The sequence below is a fragment of the Anastrepha obliqua genome, chromosome 4 (assembly GCF_027943255.1).
Source record: "Anastrepha obliqua isolate idAnaObli1 chromosome 4, idAnaObli1_1.0, whole genome shotgun sequence".
Classification (NCBI taxonomy): domain Eukaryota; kingdom Metazoa; phylum Arthropoda; class Insecta; order Diptera; family Tephritidae; genus Anastrepha; species Anastrepha obliqua.
In genome coordinates, this window is record NC_072895.1 from 13,475,804 (window position 1) to 13,488,560 (window position 12,757).

Below are 12,757 nucleotides of genomic sequence, written 5' to 3' on the forward strand. Positions count from 1 at the left end.
AAAATTTTTTTCTGGAAAAGCATGTGCAGAAAACATTAAGTTCGTATTGATGCTACTTTCTTGCATACATGGGAATAAGTTTCCGTTCTTTCTTAGCTTAACACTTTATCGACCGGTTGTGTTTGAGGCTGCCACTCAGTAAGTACCGGCTAAATTTTCACTATGCATTGTGTTGTGCTTATTCCTTTTGTTTTAAAGTAATGGAATTTCATTGATATTTATACTTTATTTTGTATTTGTTTTATACAATTTATTGCCTGTTTCACTTACATTCATGAAATAAATTCAAGGTAACAGTAATTAAATTTTTTAATACCTATTTAGAGTGTGGTATCTCTCGTAACAGTATCCCTTATGTAAGGGAATATTACAAAATTTACATACGAAACATGTTCGACTTCTTATCTTTTTCGATGCACATACTCTACATTGTTTTTTGGGGTTTTTGCATTTACCACTTGTCTCTATTCTTATCCGTTTGTGCTTCTTTATGCATGATAATCTTTCTGGATGATCTGATTTTGGTGCTCTTCTTGTAGGCTCTGAAGTATTTTGGTGGTTATTTGAGCATCTAAGCAAAACTCTTCATCTGCACTTTCTTTATCCATTAGAAACGGTAAAAAACTATTATAATTGATAAAAAATTGGAGAGGTCAGTACAAAGCTGCAAATAGTTAACGACGTTGGCGCTGCGTAGTTATAAAAAGAGCAACCCACTGACAAAAACCGTCGATAATCAAAAGCCGATTAATAGGCTACCGGTCGATAAAGTGTTAAGTTACAAGTTATTTAGACAATTAAATAATACAACTTTACTCCATCTTTCAGGCAGCATACGGGTTCCTCTGACGAAAAATTCGAGTTTTTTTGACTTCAGCCATTCATTGAGCCAGTTTGCGATACTCTCGTCAGAAGTGAAGTGCTCTCCAATAAGGGTTGACTGCATTGATCGGAACAGATGGTAATCCAAAGGCGCAATATCTGGGGCATACGGCGAGTGGGGCAAGGTATCCCAATTCAGTCCCTCTAAATATTTCTAGACCGATTTAGCAACATGTGGCCTGACGTCATGCAGGAAAATCAGTTTGTCATGTCTATCGTTCCATTCCGGCCGCCCTTCTTGGAGAGCTCGATTCAAACGCATTAGCTGCCATCGGTAACGCTCGCCAATGATGGTTTCGGATGGTTTAAGGAGTTCATAATAGTTGACACCCTTCTCATCCCACCAGATGCACAACATAACCTTTGAAGCATGAATATTTTTTTTTCACTGTCAATGGACCTGATTCACCTGGCACGCTCTAACAGTTTTGGACGCTTAAGGTTATCATAATAGATCTATTTTTCATCGCCAGTGACGATGTGATGCTCAAAACCTTTTCTTTTCTGCCGGTTAGAAGCATCTCAGACGTCACCATACGCCTCTCGATATCCCTCTTCTTCAATTAATGTGACACCCAGTTACCTGCTTTCTGGACCATTACCATCGCGTACAATCAAGGGGATAGACAACTTCCTTCAGGTAGTCTGTCCGACACACCCATCGTCTCTTTCCCCGGCTTAAGGATTCTCTTCAAGAGAAGAGAAATTCCCGAAATCCCAATTGACAACAACATATCACATAGCTTGGCTACTCTCACACAATTGTAAGTTTTTTCTATATCTTAAGTAAACAGATAACAGCAGATTTATTCGCTTGGTAAGACAAAGTGTTGGCAGGAAGGGCTGCCAGTTTTTCCAACACCCGAGTAACTCTTTTTTAATCATCAAATTGATTGTTTTTAGAAAAACACGTATTAGCTATATAGGCCTAAAGTTCCTGAAATTGTTATGGTCCTTATTTTTTTGTTTTTGGATCTGTACAATTTTTATGATTCTCCAATTGTCTTTAATGTTGTTTCTCAAAAAAGCATCCTTCATTACAGTAAGTAAATAACAGCGGCATCTATCGGAAAGTGGTGACCCCATAGGGTGTCATAGGTGACCCCATTCTCTTTTCTCGGAAGCGTCCTCCTTGCCTCGAGAGCAGCTTACGTTTCCCCGTGCGACAAAGTGAAAAATGGAAGCGCTGGTATTTTAGTATAAAATGGGTGTAGAAGGGATACATAATTCGACTTACATTTCTGAAGAAGTAGAGCGGGTTTATGATATTGATACAATATCTACTAATATCAGACCTCAATACAAATTTTTAATCACTATAGAATTTCATATTACATTACATCACATCTCATATCACATCATATCGAATCACATCCTATCCAATCATATCATATGACATCTTAGCATATCATATCATATCGAATCATTTCATATATCATATCATATCATATCTCATCACATCACATCTCATATCTCAACATATCGTATCATAAATATATCATATCATATCGATGGTTTTTGAGAAAAGCGACACAAAATTGGGAGTTTTGCCGTCAAAAGCAAAAATCAACTACAGAGTTTATATATTTTTATCTGGAAAAGCGTCATAAGCGAATTTTTAAGCAATTCTGAGCGTTAGTGTTGTTTTGTCAGGTGATCGAATTGGCGCGTCACTTATCTAGAAAACTGACCCAACTCAGTATTTTGTATTTTTGAATTATGTCACTTTTCTCGAAAACCATCGATATCATCTCATATCGTATCACATCACATCAAATGATAACATGATTATCATACTCGTATCATATCATACGCATTTCATCATATCGTATCACATCACATTATATCATATCGTAACTTTTTTTTGTTGCTATTATTTAAATGGCGAGATAAAAATCCTTTTTCCACTTTATTTTTATTTCAACATCTGTACTTGTCTGCCCCTTATTACTACAGTTACTTCTTCATCTTATGAATCTTCGGAATGACGGTTAGGCGCGTACGCCATACCCTACTGTTGCTTCTTGGCTATGTGTAGTTTTATATAATATCTTATCATATCACATAACATATTATTGTATCACACCACATCATATCATATCATATTCTTACCACAACCCTTCAAATCAAATCACATCACATCATATCACATCACGTCATATCATATATGTAATAGCCGATCGAATCATATCTCATATCAAATTTTGGCACATTAGGTAAAAAATTTAAGCAACATTACATTTCGGATATTGTGGGAAATCAGTAATAGACGCAGCTGGCACATGCAAACTAGACACATTCTACTTCACAAATTACTCTTCCATTCCCTTTAATTTTTATATGCATTGTTCTACGAGACAGTCTTGAATTCCAAATTTAACTCATCTAAACATTATAATATTTGCATGGCTGCCATTACCAGCCGATTCAAATTCTGTCAAATTCACTTGGAATCACGAATGTTTATATACCATCTAAGAATACTAAGCCTACTATGGATTCAAATAATACTGATATGATTTCTGTAAACATTTTTGTTATGGCAAAAGAAATTAATTCACTTCCATGCCTTGATTGAGTGCCTTGAGTGTCCACTTGGCCATTGACACTACGGCACTCGCCTTGCACTCAATCGCAAACGTTTGCACACCACACAATTTGTACGCACGCTTTGCACTCGCCTGATAATTGGTGCTTGTTTGTGATATATGTTTTCCAGTTGCAGGCTATTACGCAATTGCAATAGCAACAATAGCAGCAACAAAAGGCATCAAAGGTTACATACATGCATATGTATTTATGTAGAACTCTATGTAGAGCCTCATGTTCATGGCAGCAAAAGGTAAGAAGCGAAACACAAATGATGTACCCTACAAATCTTACATACGTACGGACCCAAAATTATAGCTATGTTTGTATCGTAGGTATGTATGTCTATTCTTCTATGTATTCTCTAGGTATGTATGTGTGCATACAAACAATATTTATGTACTTCCACGCCAAATGTACTGCTATCCAAACTTGTATGTTATCTTTTCGCATGTGCCAACTATGCTGCAAGTCGTCAGCGCAGTAATTGAAACTAATTGACTCGAAGTGGATGATGTTTTTACTTTACTTTCAGCTAAGCAAAAGTAGATAGATACAACATGGACATACCTATACGCGTTGGTACATATGCACAAGTATGTATAGAATTATATATAAATAAATGCGTGTGACTACCATTCGGTTGTCCCAGATGAGAGACTCATTATGAGCATAAAACAATAAATGATAGAGAAATTCCTTTCCAATACAGGTCATCCAGCGGCAGACAAACCTTCGACTGATTTCTTGCTATGAAAAAGTTTCTCATAAAAAGCATTTGCCAATTTGATATGACAAAATACTATAGGGTTCCTCAACTTCTAGCACTGCATCCAGGCTCACATTACTTATAAGAGAAGTTCGGCTAGATACTTAACAAAGGATATAAATCAATATCAAGTCGAATCCTTGATCTTGTTGTGTTTGTGACTTGATTTCTAAGTTCTTAAATAAAATCACTTTTTTAATTCACATTTTACTCCAACTTTTTGTTCACCACTTAAAGTGTTTCTAAATTTTTAAAAATTTATTTTTATTTATTTATTTTATTATTAATTCTGAATTTTTGAAAATTTATTCTTCTAAATTTTTCTGAATTTTTGTAAATTATTTTTCTGACTTTTTTGTAAATTTATTTTTCTGAATTTTTTTAAATTTATTTTTCTGAATTTCTTAAAATGAATTCCTTTGAATTTTTTAAATTTATTTTTGTTAATTTTTGAATATTTTTTTCTGAACTTTTCTAAATGTGTTTTTCTGAATTTTTGTAATTTTTTTCTGAGTTTTTGTAATTTTTCTAATTTTTTCTGAAGTTTTGTAAATTTATTATTCTGAATTTTTGTAACTTTATTTTTCTGAATTTTTGTAAATTTATTTTTCCGAGCTTTTGTAAATTTATTTTTCTGAATTTTTGGAAATTTTTTTTCTGAATTTTTTAAATTTATTTCTCTAAAACTTATTTTTCTGAGGTTTTTAAATTTATTTTTCTGAATTTTTTAAAATTTATTTTTCTGATTTTTTTAAATTTTTTTTTCTGAATTTTTCTAAATTTATTTTTCTGAATTTTTGTAAATTTATTTTTCTGAATTTTTGTAAATTTATTTTTCTGAATTTTTGTACATCTATTTTTCTGAATTTTTTTAAATTTATTTTTCTGAATTCTTTTTATGTTTATTTTTCCGAATTTTTTAAAATATATTTTTCAGAATTTTTGTACATCTATTTTTTTAAGATTTTCTGTATTTATTTTTCTAAACTTTTTTATATTTATTTTGTCTGAAATTTTTTTAAATGTATTTTTCTGAACTTTTATAAATTTTCTGATTTTTTTAATTTATTTTTCTTAATTTTTGTAAATTTATTTTTCTGAATTTTTGTAAATTCATTCCTCTTTTTATAAATAATTTTATAAATGTATTTTTCTGAACTTTTGTAAATTTATTTTTCTGATTTTCTAAATTTATTTTTCTGAATTTTTGTAAATTCATTCCTCTTTTTATAAATAATTTTATAAATGTATTTTTCTGAACTTTTGTAAATTTATTTTTCTGATTTTTTAAATTTATTTTTCTGAATTTTTGTAAATTTATTTTTCTGAGTTTTTTAAATTTATTTTTCTGAATTTTTTTTAATTTATTTTTCTGAATTCTTGTAATTTATTTTTCTGAAATTTTTTTTTGATTTTTTTTGATATATTTTTCTGAATTTTCGTAAATTTATTTTTAAAAATTTTTGTAAATTTTTTTTCTGATTTTTTGTAAATTGTTTTTCTGAATTTTTTTTAAATTTCTTTTCTGAGTTTTTTAATTTTATTTTTCTGAGTTTTTGAAAATGCATTTTTCTGAATTTTTGTAAATTGTTTTCTTGCGAATATTTGTAAATTTATTTTTTAGTTTTTTTAACTTTTTGTTTCTAAGTTTTTGTAAATTTATTCTTGTGAATTTTTGTAAATTTTTTTTTAATAATTTAAAATTTCTTTTTCTGGATTTTTTTAAATTTATTTTTCTGAATTTTTTTAAATTTATTTTTAAATTTTTTTGTAGATTAATTTTTCTGAGTTTTTGTAAATTTTTTTTTCTGAATTGTTTTAAATTTATTTTCCTGAATTTTTGTAAATTTATTTTTCTGAATTTTTCTAAATTAATTTTTCTGAATTTTTTTAAATTAACTTTTCTGAATTATCAGAAATTTTTTTGGAATTTTTCAAATTTTTATATAAAATATGAAACTTGGTGAAAAGGTGTAATATTCAAAACTGGTTGTGCTGTACGCACCAAACTCCAACACGAGCGGTCTTATCTTAGTTCTCCACTGCCCAAATACTTAAATTCAATTTCAAAAGAGCTCACAATTGTGTAATTGAAATATATATAAATCTTTAATCAGACCCTGTTCGTGGAGTAGTTAATGTATGCAGTTCCAGACTCATTTATTGCTCGTTGTGACACTTCGAAAATACCACCAATAAATATTATAACAGATTTAAAAGCGATTAAAACGCAACAACTCTGCATTCTTTTGTCATGCAACAACGATTAATAACCGCATGCAGACATTGAGGTGACCACAAAATATTTTCCACGCACCTGCCACAAAAGCATGCCACCCACAAATGTGGCCACGATCCGCACACAACACACAAAGGGTCCGCAGCACCAACTGCGCTTTTTGATTAAGTTGCCCGATGGGAGAGCGGAGACGCGGTACTATGTTTCGTTATTTCACAATAATTGCATAGAGATCAGCGCAAAACTTTCACCCACTACTCTCACACACACACACACGCGTACTTGTAAATATGTGCATTTTAATGGGTGTTGTTACCTAAGCTTATCTGCATAAAAGCACCCACTTAAGCTTCTATATGTTTCGCGTATCCTGCGTCTGCAGTGTGTTTGTGTGTGTGTGGGTGCGCGGTCACAGTTGGTCGTGACCGCTCACAGTGATTTTCCATTTCCTGTGCTAAAATACGTAACTGGTTTTTTACCAAAGGCGCAAAAAGTGGCAAGAAATCGTAGGAGTAATGCTGTATAGTCTGGGTAGTGGCGTGAGAAAGGATAAACAAACCATGAATTCATATTTACGTATTGTATGTGTGTTAGTATGCGCTGTTCTGATGTTGCACATGTGCTGCTGCGGCAGTTAACCTTGACCCAACACTAGCCAAATACAAATACAAGCACAAGCGCCCAGAGATATGCAGCACGAAGTTGTTTGCCACGTGGTCAAAACTTAATACTTTCGGTAGTGACATTGTGGCACAGTGGGACGAGTGTGGAATATAATTGCTCTAGGGTAAGGTAAAAAAAATGTATTTTTCTCTATTGCACCCTGCGAAGCTTAGGAAGTTTATCTACGCGTGTAGTTTGAGATATCACAAGCAAATTGAATATATTTTTGACCAGCAATCGATGAACGTAGGGCATGGCACTTTACGAGGATCTCAAAAACAACCAAACGTTTGCTTCACAGATTCGCACACGCGATTTTGATAGCATCAGTAGCAATGAACAATAAGCAAATCGTGTCAATACTCTTCATGCGAAGGTCTGACGATTGAAGGAATGAACTTCAGATTTCTGGGAAAGCACTGCTTTCAGAAGCTGGTGAATTTACGCTCAGCCTCGCTAGAAGTGTTTATTGGATCCGTCAAAAGTTCGAGATGGTTTATGGCTGCTGATTATTAGAATGTCCAAAAAGGTGGCAGTTCAGTTCACGCTTTCGTTCGAACGTGATCATTCGAAGGACTCAGCTTGCCGAAAAGGCAAACTTGAAACAATTTCTCAGTTCATTTCAAACTGTACCCAAATCAACCAGTTCAAAACTACTTGATGTGATGTACTATAATTGAAATACTGAATCAAAAGCTGGATCAAAACAATGCAATTACAATCCTCTCCTTAGGATAATATTTCAAAACCAGCAACAATGCAAAAAAGAGCGTACTCTCAAATGCCTCTGAGAAGAGATTCAAGGTTATCCTACTAAACTTTCTAACGCTTTTTTTCTTCACGAAAATGAGAGCAGAATTAACTTCTAAGCCAACTTTGTCACCTCGAAAGATTTTATTGTGAATTATGTAGCAAAGCAGCCGACTGCTCTCTCCTTCCCATGCTCATGATAATCGAGCCTACTGGAACGGCCTGGATCTATATCCGATCATGGACTGTCCTGACGTGTGTGATGTTTCTCTCGACTGTCAACAGGAACTCTCTAAATTGTTAAAGGAACCCTCTAAATGGGCAACCTCAAACGATCTAATGGCTAACCCAGCCAAGACCGAACTAATTCGGTTCACTAGAAGATATAAGATATCGAGTTTTCAGTTACCGTTTTTAGATGAAGTAACACTAACCCTATCGAGCGAAACCAAGTTTCCTGACAGACATATTTCTGGACTCAAAACTTAGAAAAATAATACCGAGGAAAGCACGAAGATACAAACTTTCTAATCTGCCGTCTTTTGGCGAAAAATGGGGTCTGAAACCGTGCATAAACCAGGCGTACAATACGATCATCAGACCCATTTTGACTTATGGAGCTTTTGTTTGGTGGGAGGCGGTGCAGACACAATCCCACCTAAAGAATCTCATAAGTGTCCAACAATTAGCTGGTGTAGTGCGTTCCGATCGACTTCTCAGGCGGCGCTGGAAGTAGTCTTACATATTCCACTAATTGTTATATATTTTAAAGGGATAGCGGTCAAATCTGCTTCCAAGATTAAAGCAACAGACACGCTAATAGAAAACACACACGCACGGTCAGGCAGCAGTTTTACCATCTTTGGAACACCGAACACAGACTATCTGGTTCCCAAGTTCGATCTGAACAAAGACTATAAAATACGAATATCCAATAGAAAGGATTGAGAGACCAGAGTCATATCAGATGATAGTGGTCCACCATATCTGTACTGAAGGCTCAAAGATGGACAATGGCACGGGATTGGGAGTGTACTCGGAGCAATCATTGCTTAAATTGCCTCTTTAGACTCCCAAACCGGTCTAGCGTCTTCCAAGCTGAGAACCACGCTATAGACAAAGCAACAAAAACCATAAGACTAATGAACTAAGATCCGGCAAACCTTACCATTTTTGTTGGTAGACAAGCAGCGGTTAAGACACTGCCCTCAGCGCCCATTTACTCAAGATGTGTTAAAAAATGCAGGAGGTCACTCTCGCTTATCCATCAACAAAACACCACACTTTGTTGGGTCCACGGGCCCTCTGGAGTGGAGGCAAATGAAGGAGCGTATTAGTGTGTAAGGAAAGGTTCTGAGCTTAGCCTTCAGCGAGTGGTAGAGGACATATAAGCATTCTGCTAAACGAACTGTACATTGTGATTGGTAGGTATCATATTGCGATTAACTTGAGCGTAATCGCGGAAACCAATAGATGGTGGCATTTAACTACTAACTGCAGGGTCTCCAAAGCGCTCTGCACAAAATGTTTGCTTGGATTCAACAGATCAACTACCAGTGCCCTCACAGATATTATAACGGGTCACTGCACTACTGCCCCCTAGCCAGTAGAATAGGTGTACCTCACAATGACTTCTGCAGGAGCTGTGGAGATGAAGAAGAAATTGAGTCAGTACAACACCTTCTCTGTGCATGTTCTGCTCTTCAAGGAAGCCGTGCGAAATATCTTGACGATTATTCCTTTGAGGACTTGGAAAATTTGCAAAATGTCTCACTGGAGGGACTAGTTACCTTCTGAAAAATATGTAAATGGTTAACAATTTAGTTGGGGGATAGAAATCAAATGCAGGTATCACATTGGATCTTAGGGCCACCGAGTGCCTTGTCTTAGACAAACTACTTGGCTAACTTAGTCCAAGGACTGTCACTTCGGCATCAGCTTTCCCTATCAGAATATTTTCTGCTTCTAGAGCAGCAACAACAACAATACTCTTTTTCTTAGCGTGAAACTCTCTCAGCGATCACTAAGCCGTCGTGCAGAAACCTCTGAATATGATTGCCACTGTGCTGTGCTAATGTGCTATCGGCAAACCCCACCAAAACTGGTATTGTCTTCTTTACCAGAAAGAGGAAACTTGATGGACTCGTTCTGCCTAAGCTAAAAGGAGTCACAATCCAGCTATCTAAAGAAATCGAATATCTTGGAGTAATCCTCGATAGTAAACTTCTTTGGAAGTCACACGTTGAAATAAAGGCATCCAAAGCACTGACAGCCTTCTGGTAGTGCAAAGGTGACTTTGAGAAAACATGGGATCTTTCTCCTAGCAAGATCCTATGGATCTACACGGCTATGATATCACCTATGTATCAGTGGTCGGGATGAGCAGACTCTCTCTCGTGGAGGTAAGGAAGAGCTTATCAAGACTACAACGCAATGTGGCCATCTGTTGCGCCGGAGCTTTTTCGACTACTTCAGGCTCGGCAGTAGATGCTCTGATTGGTCTCGCACCACTTGTGTTTTCATCCAAGGAGAGGCTTTGAAGGCCATCTGTAGGCTGAAATACAATGGGAACTGGTACTGTCCCTGTCCGGCATTGGAAAACAGAGAAGGCGTGGACTTGGATCCAACGATTCTCTCCATGCCATCCAGAGTCGTGCTTGAAAAAAGATACAGTATGGTGCTGCCAGAGGCTCATTTGTGGTCAAAGTCTGAAAATGAGTCCGGCAAACATTCTTTTCGCATTTTCACGGATGGCTCCAGGACCGAGCACGGTTTCTACAATGGGATCTACGTGGAATCCAGCGGGACAAGAGGCGATAAACTTTGTTGTGGAAAACAGATGGAGAGACAGATCTATATGCATCTGCAGTGACAGACAAGCTGTGCTCATGGCCTTAGACAGCCCCCAATCACATCAGTAGTCGAGTCCTGTAAATCCAGATTGAACTATGTCGATAGACATAATAGCTTGATGCTAACATGGGTCCCGAGACCTCTGCTTCCCTAGCTAGCCGTTTTGTCACTCCCTCCTGCAGACATCAAAACCACGGTTAGCGAATGTGTTACTACAACCCACAAGCGAGCTTGGCAAGCTGAGAGGCTGCAGATGGACTAAACTGATGTTGCCTGTCATGTCCGGGCGACTGTCACAAATCCTTCTGTCATTAAGCAGAAAGGACTGCAGACATCAGGTTGGGCTGATGACGGGCCACTTTCTGTGGGCGAAGCGCATGGAGAAAGTGGGCATCTAAGAAAGTGCGCTCTGCCTAGCATGTCGAGAGGAGGATAAGACGGCGGACCACTTTCTGTGCGTCTGCCCGACCTTCGCTCGATTCAGGTTTGAGGTTTTTGGAGCTGATGTGTTAAGAAGCGACCATCTTCGCTCCTTGGCACCACAAGATCTACTCAGATTTCTTCGGAGGTCGGGTAGTTTAAAGAAAATTAAAATGAAATCCGAGTGCAGTACAATTGTGTCTCAGTGCTGTACTTGCTAGTTATACCGACAAAAAAAACAAACAAAGAAAAAAAACGCCGTCGTAACGATGCAAGAGCACTTTTGTATTTTACTTTTCAACCAAAAGCGCTGCTAGAGTTAGCATTTTTAATTTTGATGTTTGACCCATAATAATAAATTTGTTTTCCGTAATTCCCTTTTTTTATAATTTTTTTTTATAATTTTTTCCCCCATTTTTCCATTTAAGTAAAACTCCAACACACCGTGCACTGCCGTTTGCTACCAAGCACACGTGCTATTTTCCGGCGCGTGCTCGTGAAAATCTATATGTGCATAATATGGAGTACACATCTACATCCGCACAAGCTCGAATAGGAATGTATGTCGTATTGTTTATGGAGGCATGCAGTTTGTAACGCTACGTCTGTTATGTGTGCCATGCTTTTGGCGTTTATGTATGTATTTTATGTGTCACCTAACGCCATTTATTTGATGTTTCCGTTTTTGTTTCTGAGCAACTTTCAGTAGCGATTTCCTGTTGACATATTAACAACTTGACCACCAACTGAAAGGTTGTTAAAGTGATTTCGTGGTAAGCGGAAAGCCAAAAGGTATGGAATGGAAATAAAAAAAGTCAAATGAAATGAAAAAAAAAATTAAGAAAAATAAAAAAAAATATAAAAATTTAAAAACAAATTAAAAAAAAATCACAAAGAAAAAAGTTGGCTAAAAATGCTTCCTAAAAATGTTAAGAGTTATGTTGCAATTTCCTTTTTTCTCTTTAGTTAAATTTTTTTCTTTTTGTTTCTCCTTTTTTAGGTTTTCGTTATACCATTTAAAACCATTTTCACATTTTCCGCTGTAGTTGACATTTATGTAATTTCTTTTTTTCCCCATTTTCTGCTCTACAATTTTCACTTTTATTTAAGCGCTTGGCTTGACATTCCACTTAGAAGTGCTCATGTAAGTATGTGGGTTGTTGTTGTCAGCCCGTGTTATGCGTCACCCTTGCATGTTTTTCAAATCCCTCAATTTTGTGGTCTCCTTTCATTTCCGACCTGTGGATTTTCCACTTAAAGTTTCAGCTCAATTTGTTTGCTTGTTTGTTTACAATTGTTTCATCGTAGTTTAGCCTTCCTCTTCCACTTATTCGGCGCGGGACCTTCGATTGTTCAGCCCAACATCCAACCGTCGTCGTTCAGGTGTTTTGTGGGTTGGTTTTTGTTTTTTTTTTTTACAATTTAATTCTTGAGTGTTCACACAGCGCTTTCCACTTTTCCACACTCGAATATTGAAATTGTTTCTGGCGAACTTATTTTCTTTGTTATAGTCAAATCAGCGCACAACTTTTGTTTGCATGTTGCTGTTGTTGCAGTTATTTCTATGTATATTTTTGCTGTTGCATGATAAA